Source organism: Phocoena phocoena, chromosome X (assembly GCF_963924675.1).
Source record: "Phocoena phocoena chromosome X, mPhoPho1.1, whole genome shotgun sequence".
NCBI classification, from domain to species: Eukaryota; Metazoa; Chordata; class Mammalia; order Artiodactyla; family Phocoenidae; genus Phocoena; species Phocoena phocoena.
Window position 1 is genome coordinate 35,068,225 of NC_089240.1, and position 17,391 is coordinate 35,085,615.

Here is a 17,391-nt window from a genome sequence, read left to right on the forward strand (position 1 = left end):
CGCCGCCGGGGACCACCGGCGGGTCCTCGCGGGAGGCCGTGGCGCTGGGCGGAGCGGACAGGCGGGACCTGCCACTGGCAGCTGCCCCTGTGTTTGGCTATGGCGCGTGGGAGCCTCTCTGGTAGGCCATCCCCATAGCCATCATTGGCCTTCCCCTCCGCAGAGATCCCTGCCAAGGAAGTCGGCCAGGGAGGTGCCAGCGCTCAGTCCAGACTTCACATTTCCCTCATTCTTTCTTTAATTGGATTTTTGGTCCTGCTGGGCAAAATAAGCCTTCCACTGGCAAAGCACTCTTGCCTCTTCTGAACACACGATGGTGCCCGGAGGCTCTGGGCCGCTGTAGGCAGAGCCTCGCCTTCCTCCCCCGCCAAAGCGTTCATTCCTTCTCTCCAGGGGCGTGAGAGCATGGTGTGCCCACACGCGCGTGCACGCACACACACACACCACATGCACAAACACACCACATGCACACACATGCCACCGACCAAATGCACACACACACCACATGCACACAAACATGCCACCACCATCATGTGCGCACGCGTATACCACGTGCACACCCTACGTGCACACACGCACTCTACCAGGTCCAGGCAAACTCGCCTTCCCCCCAGAATTTGATTTTGAGGCCTTCTTGGAAAACAGTGATTCTCGCTAACCAGGTGAAGACCCCTGCTGCGAATGGCGCAGCATCGGGCACCAGTGTCCTGACCCAGCCACAGATCAAAGTGCCAAGAAAGCCATCTCCTGTCCTTACAGGACCACCAGGCAAGCAAGCCTAGCTTGCTGGGGGCGGGGCGGGGGCTGAGGAAGAAGCCGGCAGGCAAGCTGGAGTCTGACGGAGCAGTGGCATTTCACTAGCAACGCAACAGAAGACATTTGGATACTCTGAGACTTGCACTAAGCGTTAGGGAAGAGAGGGAAAGGAGGGAGGGAAAGAAGGGGGCCGGGGGGGGGGGTGGAGGACGGGAGAAGGAAGAGGAGGAGAAAGGGAGGAAGGCAAGAGGAGAATGGGAAGAGGGGAGGAGGGGGGAGGGGGAGGGGAGGGGAAGGAGGAAGAGGGAAGGAGAGGGGGAGGGGAGGGGGAGGAGAGGGGGAGGGAGAGTAGGAAGGAGGGGGCAGGAGAGGGGGAGAGGGAAGACGAAGGAGAGGAGGGGAAGAGGGGGGGAGGGGAAGGAGAGAGGAAGGGAGCAGAGGAAGAAGGGGAAGAAGAAGAGGAAATGGAGGGGAGAAAAGGAAGGGGAGGAGGGAGAGGAAGAAGGGAGGAAGGGAGGGAAAAGCCATCCCCCACCCCATCCCATCCCCATCCCCATCCCATCCCCATCCCCATCCCCATCCCCATCCCCATCCATCTTTAAAGGAGGTGTTTTTTTGTGTGTTTTATTTTTTGCGTTACGCGGGCCTCTCACTGTTGTGGCCTCTCCCGTTGCGGAGCACAGGCTCCGGACGCGCAGGCTCAGCGGCCACGGCTCACGGGCCCAGCCGCTGCGCGGCGTGTGGGATCTTCCCGGACCGGGGCACGAACCCGTGTCCCCTGCATCGGCAGGCGGACTCTCAACCACTGCGCCACCAGGGAAGCCCAAGGAGGTGCATTTTAAATGGAGGAAGCTCTGAGGGCAGGACAGGCTAACCCCCGCACCCCAACCCCGCCGGGGTTTAGCATATTAAGGAAACGCAGCCTGTGGCATCCTCGCTCCCACGCCCTCCGGCAGCCCAGCAATCTTCAATCCCGGTCACCGGAGGCCGCAAGTCTGCCGGCGGCTGGGCCCTTCCACCCGGGGCCCGCGAGCGTTAGAAACCTCCAAGGACTACCTTAAGCAGCCCTGGCCCGGGGGTTGCGAGGGCGCCTATTAAAATACACCACGCTCAGCCCCAACTGCGGCCCCGGAAAGCTGCTGACCGTCAAGTACATCACAATATTTCAGAGTCCCTGTTAACAAGCGCCCATTAAAATGTGACGACCAGATAGTAGCGCAGAAAGCGCTCATTTTGAAAAAACGTGAGCGCTTTCTGCTGGTTCAGCAAGACAAAGCCGGTTTACCTGTCCCTGGCATTTTAAGCCCAGAGGAGCACGGAGGCCTTAGCTCCCGGGTGCCGCCTGGTTAACGGAATGCGGGGTGTTTATTTGCCAGGCCACATCTGAACCCGGCTTGTTAATGAGCCTGCCGTTGTAAGCCCACTGTCAGTCAGCCTGCCTTTTTTTAATCAAAAGCTAGAACAGTCGGTTATCAAGGATTAATGACTCTTACAGCATCCATACGAGACTCGTATTTATCTTTTAAAAGAAAACGGAAGGAAGAAGAATGACGAGATTTTGTTTCAGTAAGCAGTTTCAATCTGCTCTGGTAAGTTGAATTCATTCATTCATTAATTCAGTCATGTGTCTGGGAGAAGCCAGCGGGAGCCCCTTCCATCATAAGAACTTCTGACTGTGAAATAAACCCCCAGTAACCAGATTAACTATGAAGTATGTCTCCGTCAGGTTTTAGGCATTAGTTCAAGTGTAGTTTCTGGGCGTTCTGGCTTATTGTAGCGAGTTGCCGATTCTGGGATTCTAGGCAGCACTTCGGGAGGAGAAAGAGTCTCTGTTCCCCTTCTCTGGCTTCAAAATAGAGCTCGTGTGTGGAGTGACAAGATTGTGCAGTGTTGATTTCACCGAGAATATCAATATTCTAAATAGATTCCCATATAATTCATATATTTTTGCATAGCACGGAGCACGTAAATCTCTCCCCACATCTGAACACACGGAGGCACATGTGCACACACAGGCACGCGCGCGCACATGTGCGTGCAACACGCACCCGTATCACATGTACGTGCTTGTGACCATGCACAGACTATGGCTACCAAAACACTCATTTAGACTGTCAGGGGACTTTGTTTACAACAAATAGTATGCTACTGGGATCTTTTATTTAGTAACCCAAGATATATAGTTTGGCCAAAAGAAAAAGCTATTGGCTTTGCTCTCATCCAAAGTGGGCCCAGCCGTTTTCTAAGTTGGCTGTCTCCATTCACGGTCCTCTCTGAGTGCCCGTGTGCTCTGGGGGATGAAAGCAATAACTCACATGAGGATACTTGAAATCACAGCCAGAAATGTCAAGGTGATCCTTCCCAACGTCATCAACAATGAGACACGCTCAGGTGACAATGCTGGACATTCTGGAAATCAAATGATGTTTATGGCGCTGCCGCCCAATATTCGATGGCTTCAGAGAAAGGCAAACACTGATTCTGGATGGGCTGGGGATCACAGACAAATTCAGAAACCTCAATGAGGTCTGTCTACTGTGGTTTAATCTCGCCGGATGTCCGGCTCCTCATCTGTAACATGGTGATATTAACACCTGATCTACCAGCCGGCTGGGGATCCAGGAGAATTAGAGAAGAAAATAGAAATGAAAGGAAATGCCTAAAGGGGATCATTTCAGGGTGGGGTAACTAATAGTTCGGTTCCCTTGGGAAAGGTGTCACCTGGAGGACCTGGAACCCCGGCTGTTCTGACCTCTGGGTTAGGAAAAGAGGTTGTTGGGGGTAGGAGTGTGGAGACAGAGTCCCAGGGACTCCCCTTAACAAAATGACAATGTCAGCAAACCAGCGTCCTATCACATGGCTTGCGACACGAAGCACTGAGAAGGACACAGCATCGCTTCTGCCATCTTCTCGTCCAACGTGCAGAAGCTGAATGGAGTCATGAGGAAACATCAGACAAACCCAAGTCGAAGGACATTTTGCAAAATAACTAGCCTGTATGTTTGAAAGAGATCAAGGTCAAGAAACTCAACTAAAGACCGTGGAAGTGTTCCAGATTAAAGGAGACTAGAGGGACATGACAATGAAATGCAATGTGCAACTCTGAATCGGATCTTGGAGCAGCGATTTTTTTTTTTCTTTTGCTATACAGAACAGTAGTGGGACAATTGGAGAAATATGAATGTCTGTAGATCAGATAACGGTATTATAGCGATGTTAATTTCCTGATTTTGATCATTGTATTGTGGTTATGTAAGAGAATATCCTTGTTTCTTAAGAAATCTATACCAAAGTATCATAGTTGAAGGGTCATCATGTCTGCAGCTTATTCTCAAATAGTTCACAGATATCTACTGTACATCTACAGCTATCTACCCATCTATGTCTGTCTAGAGAGAGAGAGAGAGAGAGAAAAGGAAATTGGTAAAATGCTTACCTTTGGAGAATCTGGGTGACGGGTATATCAGAATTCTTTGCACTATTTCTGCAACTTTTCTGTGAGCCTGAAATTGCTTTTAAGCTAAGGATTAATAACTATATAAAGGACTTTGGGTTTCTCTTTGGAGATGCAAGGAACGAGGGAGCGGAGGAGGGGACTGGAGCCAGACTTGGTGAACACGAGGGTGGCCGTGACCCAGCAGAGAAGAAACGAGACAGGGCTCGGCACTAGTGCTGACCTCAGCCAAAAGCTGCCGCTGGAATTTTCTGCAACGTGTAGTGAAGTTGGCTGGGAAAGTGTTCTTTATGGCTCAGCGCCTAGCACTGGGCTCACCACTCAGTAGGGGGTCAGTCCGTTTTGTTGCTTGAATGAATGGATAAATGAGTGATGCTCCTCCTTTCGTATCACAGGGCAGCAGGCTCTACAGGTCTGTCCAGGGCGTTAGAGGAAGCTTGCTCCTCCGTTTAGTGGCCCCAGTCGGGTGAGAAGTCTTGAGTGGCGGTGGGGGTCAGAGCTCCCTGCATTCATCCGAATCCTTATTCGAGATTCATTATTGAAGCGACAGCACATCCCCCAAATAAACACGTGTGTCTTTGCAGCCTGCAGCCCAGGAGCACTATTAAACACACAGCAGCAAGAGGCCCAGGCCCCGGCTGCTGCATGCAATTTCCAGCCGGCTCACTATTCTTTTGTTACCGCCTTTTTATTGGTTTTCTCAAAGTGGTTACAATGCTGTTATTGTAAAACCCTCACACCAGAAGAGCGAGGGAGGCGGCAGTGAAGGGGAATCGAGCAATTTCTGCTGGGAGAGCCTGCCGACCCGGTGTGGGAGGCTACCTAGCAAAAGGGGTCTGGGTAGGGGGAAACAGAGCCCTTTCTTTGCTCCGGTCCACTTGACCTGCGCGTAAATCCACTGGGAGCCAGGGCAGCCCTTGAATTCCCTGGAGGGTAAGTGGCCTTGCGCTTTCTGCCCCTGGGGAGGCCCCTGTAAAGAAACTCAGGAGCCCCTCCCCCTTCACAGTCTACCCCTGCCTGGCCCCGGATGGGGGGAGGGGGGAGGCTGGAGGACAGAAGCCAGACACTTGGGGGCTGTGACTTCCCCAGCATCCCCACTCCTCACCCGCAGGAAAGACTTTTCTTTCAACCCACCCCGTTATAAGTATTGAGGTATAATTTACATGCAATGAAATGTGCAAATGTTGTGTCCCGACACCTCAGTGACTCTCTACACGGCCCAGTTCAAGAAATAGAGCAGCGCTGTCCAATACAATGTTGCGCAAAGTTGAAAATGTTCTGTATCTGTTACACGCGCGACCATTGAGTGCTTGAAATATGGCTGGTTGTGACTAAGGACACAGATTTGTAATTGCATTTCATTTTAATGTCCGTAGCCACATGTGGCTAGCGGCTACTATGTTAGCACAGATAGAGAACATTCCCATCAGCCCAGGAAGTTCCCTTGAGCTTTTTCCAGTCAGCCCTCCCCAAGAGGTAACCACTTTTCTGACTTGCATCGCCCAAGACCAGGGCTGCTCCACTTCGGATGGACATTTGGGGCCGAGCTGTGCCCTGGAGAATGTTCAGCAGATCCCTGACCTTGACCCACGAAGTGCCAGTAGCGCTCATCCCCAGTCGTGACAACCAAAAATGTCTCCAGACATAGCCAAATGTCCCCCGTTGGGGGGTGGGGGGTTGGTAGGGTGGAGATTGACTCCTGGTTGACAATCATCAGAAGCTCTTTTTCCCAGAGCGGCTGTGCCATTCTACGCTCCCACCAGCAACCTACGAGGGTCCCGCTTTCTCCGCACCCTCGCCTTGTGACATCACCCATCTTTTTCATTTTAGCTGTTCTAGTGGGTGAGAGGGTGGCCTCCTAAAGGCCGCAAAGCCTTCCACAGGAGTCAGATTAAAACTGCGGCTACGATAACGACAGCGTCGGGACTTCCCCGGTGGCGCAGTGGTTAAGAATCCGCCTTCCAATGCAGGGGACGCAGGTTTGATCTCTGGTCAGGGAACTAGATCCCACATGCATGCCGCAACGAAGAGTTCACGTGCCACAACTAAGGAGCCAGCGAGCCGCAACTAAGGAGCCTGCCGCAACTAAGACCCGGTGCAACCAACATGAATAAATAAAATAAATAATTTTCTCTTTAAATGATGTATTTTTTAAAAAATGACAGCGTAAGAATTGGGAGGGGCCTTGGAGACCCCTGGCCTTAGTGAGCTTGAGTCTGGGGAGCTGAGTGCGCCTTGGGGACACCCCCCCACTGGGAGTGTGGCCAGTTGCTTCCCCATGAAGCTCTTTTCTGCTCCACAGCTTGTAGGAGCGGAGACGCCTCAGAAGGTGCCCCGGGGCAGGGAAGACACAGACAAGGAAGACAATTCCTGTAAAACAGTTTGCATCCCAAATGAGAACAGCACGGAAAAACGTGTTCAACCCCTCCCCCCCAGCCCCACCCAACTTCCAACGCACATGCGAACACACACCCCTCCCTTAGAGACACAGGACAGCAATTTGTTCTTTGCAAAGCAGACGGGTGACATTGACGAAGGGGAGGCAAGGAGGAGGCGAGAAAAGCTGCTTGGCTGCTACTTGGGGAGTTCAGAATGGTTGGCCGAGGACTTGCCAACTTTTCGAGGGCAGGCCCTGCGAATATTATAAATTAGACACTAGAAGATGGGAAATACATCCAAGAAATCAATCCCTATCCCCACCTCGGAGCACCTTCTGGTCTAATTTTCGAGGGAAGAAAAATAGTGCACCTCTGAAGTTGGAGATCATATAATGCCACCAGGACCTGGATGCAGAGCACACCGCCCACGTCGGGACTGACAGAGTATGACAGGTTAATCCAGAGGGTTTACCACAGGAAGTTGGGGATATGAAGAAAAGGAGCACGTGGAATTAACCACGAGACAGAGGAAGCACCCCGTCCGAGTCAGAATCCGTGTCTCAACACGCTCTTTCATTTGGTGCTGTTTCTGAGGGTCTCTTTAACTGCATTGCTCCCCTTAATTGTGATCTTGGGGAAATGTCATTCCCCCCCTAAAAAACCCCCCACTAATCTCTTTTTTTTTTGGCTGCGCTGGGTCTTTGTTGCTGTGCGCAGGCTTTCTCTAGTTGTGGCGAGCGGGGGCTACTCTTTGTTGCTGCACGCGGGCTTCTCATCGTGCTGGCTTTTCTTGTTGCGGAGCACGGGCTCTAGGCGCGTGGGCTTCAGTAGTTGCAGCGTGCGGGCTCAGTAGTTGCGGCCCGCGGGCTCTAGAGCGCAGGCTCAGTAGTTGTGGCGCACGGGCTTAGTTGCTCCACGGCATGTGGGATCTTCCCGGACCAGGGCTCGAACCTGTGTTCCCTGCATTGGCAGGCAGATTCTTAACCACTGCGCCACCAGGGAAGTCCCATTAATCTCCTTTTAGAATCTTAAGTAAACTCCTGGTAATGAAGCAACCTACATCCACTACTACAAGAAGTGTCAATCTCTTGTGGGCCGCCAGGGAAGGTCTCTGACAATATTATCCTGTAGAGGTCAAGGTAGGGGTGGCAGACATAGGGAATGGGGTAGGGGAGAGTCCCCTGGAGACGGCATCACCTGTTCTGTCAATGGCTCAGGAAAAAATTGGCTGGAACTGGGAAGTGGCCCTTCTGGCATTCGAAGGTGGACCTTGGTCAACCTAGAGAGGGGACTTGGTCTAGTTCTCTCGGGGCTGGAACATTCTTAAGGGCACCCTCCCATGGTAGGGCTCCAAGGTGACATCTGCTCGGGGAGAAGAAATGTTAGCCAGCGAGGAAATCCTAGGGGGAGGACGATCAAGCTGAAGACGGTAAGCCAAATGCTCCAGGTTAATGTTTGTGTATTTCCTCTGTGCCTGCCTCAGAAATAGTTATTAAAATGTGAGCCCCACGAAGGCAGGGACATCAGCTGTTTTGTTCACAGCCACATGAACGGCTACAGATGTGTCTAGCACGTCGCTCACCGAAGATGTGTTGAACCACTCAAGAGCAGCGCCCTGATTCAATGCTCAGGTCTTGACTCAGCTGAGCGGCCCAATCATCTGGGAAGGCACAGTATCTGGGAGCAGAGAAGGCCCGCTCAGGGTGTGGTAGAGAAACAGGAAGCGCCCGTGACGCCAGCGTGACAGGCTCAGGGGTGACCAGCGCAAAGAGCCCAAGGGGAAGGTGACGTCTCTGAGGCTTCGTTGTCCAGCCGTGTTCTCATTCCCTTGGTCCTGGTTCGGCTTCCATTGCCAGTTTCCGGGGACAGTGGCTTTTATCTTACTTCTCACTGCCCTTATGTGGCCTCTTTTCTTATACAGGCCCCTGAGCCTTCAAGGTGTGAACAAAAGCAAGTTTCCAGGAAGGAAAAGCTCCAGGCGGCCGGACTCCCAAACTTCCCTCCATCCCAGAATGGCCCTTCCCCTTGGGGTTTGTGCCTAGAAGCCTCGGGCCACCCCCCAGGAAAGATGCCTTTGGTGACTGGTCCCTGAAGGACAGAGTCCTTTTCTCCATTTCACCTCAGCAGAGTCGAGACAGGCAGACATTTTTTAAATGAGCTTTGCTGAAGACTGAAGGAAGAGCAGAAGTATAAGTAATAAAAAAATCAGGGGCTTCCCTGCTGGCACAGTGGTTAAGAATCTGCCTGCCAATGCAGGGAACACGGGTTCGAGCCCTGGTCCGGGAAGATCCCACATGCCGCGGAGCAACTAAGCCCGTGCGTCACAACTACTGGGCCTGCGCTCTAGAGCCCACGAGCCACAACTGCTGAGCCCGCGTGCCACAACTACTGAAGCCCGCGCGCCTAGAGCCCGTGCTCCACAACAAGAGAAGCCACTGCAATAAGAAGCCCGCACACCTCAAGGAAGAGTAGCCGCCGCTCGCCGCAACTAGAGAAAGCCCGCGCGCAGCAACAAAGACCCGATGCGGTCAAAAATAAAATAAATAAACAAATAAAGAAATAACCTCAAAAACAATATCACACTCATTTCCCAAGTCCAGACTCCAGGAGGTAGGCATGCCGGGACACAGAGTGTACCCTTGGTTCCAAACCTGCACTCCAGAGTAGGATAAGGGAGCTAGAGTGCCAGCCAGCAGCCCCAGTTTTGCCTAAGTCTCCCTACTCCCAGCCTACAAGAAGCCAAGGCCACCTTCCTCCAAGAGGCAGACACCGTCTCTGTTCCAGGGCCTGTGGGGAGTCGTTTCCCTGTCCTTCTGCCTCGGGATGGCACTTCCCAACTCCCCTTGATCTCTCCGCCATGGTGTGAGGGTACAGCTCGCCTGTGGATGATTTGCAGGACAGCTGTACTTGACAGCCAGCAAATAATAGAGCTCCCTGGATCTATGTTATCTAATCCACCTACCTCTGGAGCTTCCCTTGGCAACTCACTCAGGAAGTGCCCCTCCCCCCACACCATCTGGAAGTGGTTTTTGAAAAATCGACTCATTATTGTTAAAAAGCAACACGTAGGCTTTTGCAAGATACAGTTGCAAGAGCAGCCCCTAAACTGTAAGTTCCTGGAAGGTAGGGATTTGATTTTGTGCCCCACTGTAGAACCATCACCCGGCACATCGTAGGAGCTTGATAAGTGATGGTGGCATGAATGAGGAATTAATAAACTTACAGAAGGGTGTTCCAGCTTTTTCTGCATAACAAATTATTCCAAAATGTAGGAGCTTAACAACTGTTTTATTGTTCTTGCAGTTTCCACGGGTTGGGATTTTGGACCAGGTACAGCAACGGTGCCTTATCTCTCTGCCCCATGATGTCTAGGGTCTCAGTTGAACAAAGGTGAAGGTTTGGGGGCAACAAAGGTGAAGGAATCACCTGGAGAGTCCTTCAGTCACATGTCTTGCACTTGGGCTGAAATAACTCAAAGTCTGGGCTCCGCTGGGACTGTCAGTTTGAGCATCTACATGTGGCCTCTTTGTGTAGATTGGGCTTCCTCACAGCATGGCCAACTCAGGGTGATCAGAGCGCTTACACGATAGCCATTCAGGCTCCAGGGTGGAAGCTGCCTGGCCTTTCATGACCCAGCCCTGTCATACTCTTAGTTGAAGCTGTCATCAACACATCCAGATTCAAGGGGAGGAGAAACAGACCCCACTTCCCTTTAGAAAAAGTGTCAGAAAACTTTGGGGTCATGTTTTTAAACCACCACAATGGCTGAAAGATTGGAAAGCCCTGTCTCTTAAGGACTTTGCATTCATTCCCTCAACAGAATTTATGCTGTGCCTCTACCACGTGTCAAACCCTGGGCTGGGTGATGTGTAGGGATTTAAGGGAGTGAACAAAATAGACATTGTCTCTGCCCTCGTGTAGACTGCATTCCACTAGAGAAGATAGACATTAAACTAATAAACATGCAAACAAATGCATAGTTACAGATCACGATGAGCGCTATTAAGCAGGGTGTGGGGGTGGGGAATGCCCTGAGAAAGAAGAGGGAGACTTAATTTAGACGGAAATATCTTGCTCCTCTAGAAGCAAAATCTGATGCAAGGTTTTGAGTGTAAGCAGTTTCTTCGGAGGCGATCCTCGGAAGCACTATAGGGCAATGAGGGCATGAGAGAGAGCCAGCAAGGAAGCCGGAGGATGTATTAATAAGTAGGCCATCCCTGTGGGCAAATGGGTCACTTCTGGTTGACAGTGTAGGACACACGTCAGCCTGTTCCACCCCAAAGTCAAGGAAGCTGGGGCATCTCCTACTACAATCCTAGTAGTTGTAGTTGGGGGCACTAGCGCAGGCTGCCCTCCCTGTGGGCACTGTTCATTCAGGCAGCCAGGGAGAGCCTCGGGCAAAGGGCCGCAAGTGCTGGTGGAAGGAGCTTTCCCTTGGCTCTGAAGCCAAGGGGATGTGGAGGGACATCAAGGTGCCTGCCCCAGGGGTCAGGGTGGCCCTCCCTGAGCCGGCGACCTCTCAGAGAAGGCATTCAAGTGTCAGGAACACAGGATCTGTAAATGCTGTATATATTTCTCCGTGTTATATGTGGGTTTTCACCAAACACCACCCCAATGCCAGCACTTAGCACGGTGCCTTCGATAGCAATGCATTTTGGGTTTTCTTCTAATGACTGTGGGTTTGCGATGACTGGCCACGCTGCCCACCCTACCCCCACCCACCTCTCCTCCGTTGTGACTAATGGAAAAACATTGGCAAAGTTGCCCATGGGCAGGCAAGGTGGAGCTGTTTGTGCCCAGGAGAGTCTTCCCTTTGTGTGAGGGTAACCGCCAGGGGTTGTGGGTGCCACAGCCTGCAACTCTGACCTCAGCTGGGCTTGCAGCAGAGAGGCTGGCCCACGTTAAGCCACCACGTAGCAATTCACGGGGCTCGTGCAAACCTAGTCAATTCCCCAAGAAGGGAGGATGTACCTACAGGGAAATCTGGTAAGCCCCACCGTTGTCCAGGGGTGGTCCCGTTCGCTGGAGACCATGCTCTAGACACGTGCCGGATTCACAGTCAAGGCTGGCAGGTGGCTCTCTGGCTCTGGACCCCTTAGTGAGTTTCCAAGAGAACACACGCAGTTCCTGGCAGGCTAGGCTCCACCAAATCACAGGGCTGCCGCGAACTGGGGGTGATGCTACAAAAACAGCATCTAATTCTAATGAACTAGAGCAACGGGGTGGGGGGGAACAAGTGAGTCGCTGAAAGGAAAGGTATTTTTACTACGACAATATAATACCCTTTTATTTTCAAATAGCGAAGTAGAATTTCTGTAAAAATTTCAAAGAGCATTTGTCTTAATATGATCCTTTTAAAGCATCCTTTTCCAATTCCGCTGCTACCGAACATCAAGTATATGCCATGCCCTGAGTCAAGCAATTTTTTTAAGTTAAAAATAATAATGACTGTTGAGGTAGTGAAGTGCTTGGCAGGGTGGGTGACTGAAATCAAGAATGGAGCTCTTGGCCACTTGTCAACACGTTTTCCGTGCTGTGCGAGCACTGCCGTCACCTGCAGCTTACCTGAGAGGCCGGCTCGCCTGGGGGCTCTCGAGTGTGCTTCCCAAGCAGTGGCCCATCCCTGTGTCTCGCCTGGGTCACTGCCACCCCAAGGACGGCCAAACCGGGAAGGGGTGGGGGAAGGGGAAGAAGGAAGGAAAGGGAGCGGAGAGGGAGGGGAAGGGGGAGGGGAAAGAAAATGGAAAAAGGAAGCAGAGGAGAGGGAGAAGAGCGGAGGAAGGAGAAAGGGAGGAGGGGAGGGAGGGGAGAGAATTCTATGGGGATGGAAAAGCCAGGAAGTCAAATTCCTAAGCTAGCGATAAATAAAATCCCAGCTGCACGAAGAACAGAGCAGTGGTAAGACCATTCACACTCAGAATTCCTGACCGTGGAAAATAAACTCATTGTTGCTGGTGAATGGAAACTTAGTGGTGATGACGTCGGGGACTCTAGACCTCACATCCCGTGTCCCGGTAGAGGCCACAGACACCTCAGTGGGCTGAGAAAGGGGGCTGGGGGCCTGCCTGAGGAGGCACCCCTGGAAGTCTTCAGACCAAGTTGCCCAAAGTCCAGAGAGGCTGAGAAGAGAAGCCGGAAGGAGGCAGGGAAGAAGTTGGGAGTCAGAAGATGGGAAAGAGAGCGGGTTGGCCTGGAACAGGGAGGGGCACGGAGCTGAAGTCGGAACCCAAGGAGCCTGGGGCGGGGGGGGGGGGGGGGGGGGGGGGGGGGTGACCTGAAGGAGAAGCTGCAAGTCTGGGATGACGAGTGGAAGGAAAGAAGGCTGCTAGGCTGCGGGGAAGGAAGATAAAACCCCGGACGTGGATTTTGAAGCATTTGCAGCAGTGACGATCAAAAGCCTCGCCTGGGGGGTGGACAAGACTTAGTCGCTGGCATCCTGGGTCAGCACCTCCCTCACCCCCATGACCCCGCCTGGTGTGAGGGGCAAAGCCTGGGCAGCGCCTCGCCTCCCGACTCCAACCACCTTCCCCGCCCCTGACACCAGTCTCATCCATGGCGGGCTGCTGGTCACTGATGGGAGGAGAGGGACAGACCCCTGGGTCCCATTTTGATTATAAGCGTCCCTCCCCCAACTTCTGACAGCCTGCACCTGTGACCCTTTGCAGGCTGCCCTCTCCTCCTGGAGCAGCTACACCTCAGGGAGCCAGACGGGTCTGGGAGTTTGTCGCCCCACTCCCAGGGTCACCCTGAGCCTCTGACAATGCCTGGTGAGGGAGTATGACAGCTCACCTCTCTTGCCTGGAGTCAGGCCAGACTGTGAGGTATGACTTCCCCTCCAGAGCCCCTCGCCGGGTCAGGCTGAGGCTGCCCTCTGCAGTGGGACTTTGTCCGAAACTGGCTTCTTCGCCTTCCCGGTCCTGTCCCCTCCACACCTTACGGGGCATCTCCTGGAAGCCCTTCCATCAGAAATCACTTCCTCACACATCCTCGTCTCAGGGTCTGCTTGTGGGGAAACGGAAGTCCTAGGGCCCACGGGCTGGGCAAGAGTAACAGTTACTGTGGGTACACACGTTACCGACGGCCCCTCGTCCAGTCCTCGGAACCAGACGGCCCTGCTGGTACTGAGCGCGCCGCACCGAAGAGGAAGCGGAAACTCAGCGATCAGAAGGGACTCTCTCAGGGTGGCACAGCTGGTGAGCAGAGCAGCCTAGATTAAAGCCAGCTGTTGCTGGCTCCGAAGCCAGCATTTAGTCCTTGACATCCCACTGAAAGGAGATGGGGGCTGCCGGCTCTCCTGCGCAGAGCCCGGCTGCTTCGGAAAGGAGCCAACATCTCTGGGGCCCTGCTGCCAGGGCCGATCTGGGGCCAGCCGGGTATTTAGGACAGGGGACCAAGGAGAGAGCGAAAGCTCCATTCAAGCCCCTAGCTTAGCAATTGATGTCTCTGCGTTCACTGGCTCACCCGGACCCAGTTCCCCAAAGCCCTGCTGGATTTGCCAAGCACCCAGAGGTCTTCAGCTAGGGGCCTGCTCGTTCATCAACCCCCCCCCATTCTCCATGTGGTTTTTTAAGACAACACCCCAAAGCCGGCACTTACTAGGAGGAGGGCAGAAGCTGCGAAAAACCGCCCTATGAATAAATGTTCAGGGTTCCATCCAGAAACGCCCACAGTGACTGGTGAGTCATCAGATGACCAGCTGTCACCACAGAGTGCTATATATAGAAGGGGAAAGCCAGAGGGGTGCCTGGGACCTAAAGCAGAGAGTAGGAACGGGCACCTAGGAGGCGAGGCCCCAGCTGGGGGGCGGGCCTACAGGGCACCTGGAAACTGCACCCTCACCTCCCCCAAATAATGGAAGGCGGGTCACTGGTGCCCCAGTACAGCATACTGCTTGATCTGGAAACAGACAGGGCCGGACGCGGGCGATGCCAGAACACTGGTGATGATTACTGCTAATGGCGCTAATGGGAGAATAATCGCTCAGAGAACTTCCCGCACATCACCTTGTATTCTTCCCATCAAACATACGTACGGAGGACGTACTAACAGCGCTGCCACTTAGGCAGCCTCAATTGAGTTTCTGGACTCCAGGCTTGGTTAGGCTGGTCATTAGGGGAAGAGCATGAGACGTGGTGGGTATAGGCTCAGGTGGGTATAGAGAGTGGTGGCAGGCTCAGACCCTTTATTGGAACTGGTTGCCTATGGAGCATCTGAAATGTGGTCAGTCTAAATGGAGACGTGCCGTAAGCATAAACTACACGCTGGATTTCAAAGGCTAAGTTCCCAAAAAACAAGGTAAACGATCTCCTTAATCATTTTTTTCTTCACTACGTGTTGAAATGATAATATTTTGGATAAATTGCGTTAAATAAGATATACTATTAAAATTAATTTCACCTGTTTCTTTCTACCTTTTTCATGTGGCTACAAGAACATGCTGAAGGACGTATGTGGCTCACACTTGCGGTTTGCATTGTATTTCTATTGGACAGCACTGGGTTACAGGCTAGAGGCCAGAACCTTCAGGAAACCCTGGCTATGCCCTGTCCTGATAAATAAAGCCTGCTCCATGGTTCAAGGCTGAGGGAGGCCAAGGCTGCTCTCCAGACGACGCCGGTGGCCAGCTTCAGCTCCACACACTGGTCACAGCAGGCCCGGGTGGCACACAAAAGCCCCTGAGTGTCTGTCAACCTCAAACTTGCCCCTCATACCTTCAGAAAATTCCCAGCCTTCCTGGGAAATGTTGATGAATCCTCTCTGGCTGTGTCTGTCTTCTCCCATCCCCCACTTCACCCCCAGGAGAGTTCAATTCGATGCTGTGTGATTACAAAAAAGAGTCTCATAAAATAAGGCCACTTCATAAATGAAGTAGCCCTTTCCCTGGAATATGCAAACAGCAGAGTCAATCAAAGGAAAGAAGGGAAATGAGAAACAGATGAGTTATTACAATTCACACCGAGAGGGAGAAACTGTATACCGGAGACAGACGCACAAACGTCGCACACCCTGCCCACAGAGGCCTGGGGGGAGGGAGAGCAGGGCGCTTGCGCGCACACCTGTGTGTGTACGTACACCATGAGTGTGTCTGTTGAGCACAAGAGAACACCAGAGAAAGGTTCGAGTTCAAGAACGAGGCAGACACACAGAAACTGAACAAGAGAAATGCAGGAGGTAAAGCCAAAGAGAGGTTCGGGGTGTCTGTGTGCGTGTGTGTGGTGGGGGGAGAGTTGACAGCCTCCCCTTTCTGGCATAGGGCTGCCCTTCCTTTCTGTGTCAGTTTAAATTATTCACGTCAGGACAATGGAAAGCATATAGCAAAATAAAAAATGCATCAGGGCCAGGCGAGCCCTAGATTCCTACGTGGTGGAAACAACCCAGAGGGGAGGAAGGCTGCCTGCCCTGCACCTAGGAGTGGGCTAGGCATCAGGTGACTTTGCTGGGGGTGGCTTTCTGCTGGTTCCCATACCTACAGAGTTGACAGAGTCAGGGCTGAATGTGCACCCCCAGGGGCCAGGCCTGGAGGGTCCCTGCAGACCACAACTCCTCTCGGGCCAGACCAGAGGCCTCCCTACTTCCTCCTTCCCATCCCGAGACTGGCTAACACTTTGCACCAACCTCCTGCCTGCCCTGAGCTGAACCCTCACTGGTGAGTTCAGAGACCCTGCGTGACCACCAGTTAATCCAACCAAAGCAGCTTTACGTGCTGCCAGGACAGGACGGGGGCTAAGGGGTGCTCCCACCCCAGGGCTCCCACTCCTCCCAGGTAATAGTTCTAGGGACAGGCCTTCTGGGAGCCTGTACCCACCTTGGTAACCTCACCGGAAGAGGGCCTTCCTAAAGAGGATGCAGGATGAACGTGTTAGTCTGCTAGGGCTGCCATAACAAATCAAGAGATATTTAAGACTGGGTGGCTTAAACAACAGAAATTTATGTCTCCCAGTTCTGGAGGCTAGAAGTCCCAGATCAAGGTGTCAGCAGGGTTGGTTTCTCCTGAGGCCTCTCTCCCTGGCTTACAGACGGTCGCCTTCTCGCTGTGTCCTCACATGGCCCTTCCTCTGTGTATGCATGTCCCTGGTGTCTCTTCCTCTTCTTATAAAGATATCAGTCTTATTGGATTGGGGCCACACTCTTGTAACCCCATTTTAATCTTAATTACTTCCCTAATTAAAGGCCCTATTTCCAAACATAGTCACAATCTGGGAGGTACTGGGAGTCACCATATGACTTTGGGGGGACACAACTCAGCCCATAACAACAAAGAACAGAGAAAGACAAGGCCAAGCCAGCACAAGGACGGGGGGAAGGTGGGGACAGTTCAGGGTGAACCGCTCCGACTCCCTGACTGTGTAAGGCCACCTCCACGTATATTTATAAAAACTAAAGATGACAATTCTTTGGGATAGGGGCTTGGGGGGATTTTCTCCTCATGGCTGGTAGTTGCTGTTTTCTCCAGGACCAAGGATTTTGTATCCCCAATTCCAACTCAGTGTCTGGCTCCTAGCAGGGAAACTATAACAGGACAGAACAGAGGCTATTGGGCAAGGCTCTGGGTCCCTACTCATTTAGCATCTTCTCACTAAGGGAAGTGACTCCAAAATGAATTTGGACTTAATTCACAGAGGCCCTTACAAGGTTAAAAAGAAAAATTAAAGAGAAAAAGCGTAATGGCAGATTGCATTTTCCAAGATGGTCACGACAAGATCTCCCATGCCACGTGCCCTTCTTACAATCTCATGTCATTCTTCCCATCAAGAGCTGAGATCTGTGGTCCCTCCCCTTGACTCTGTGTGGATTTGTGACAGT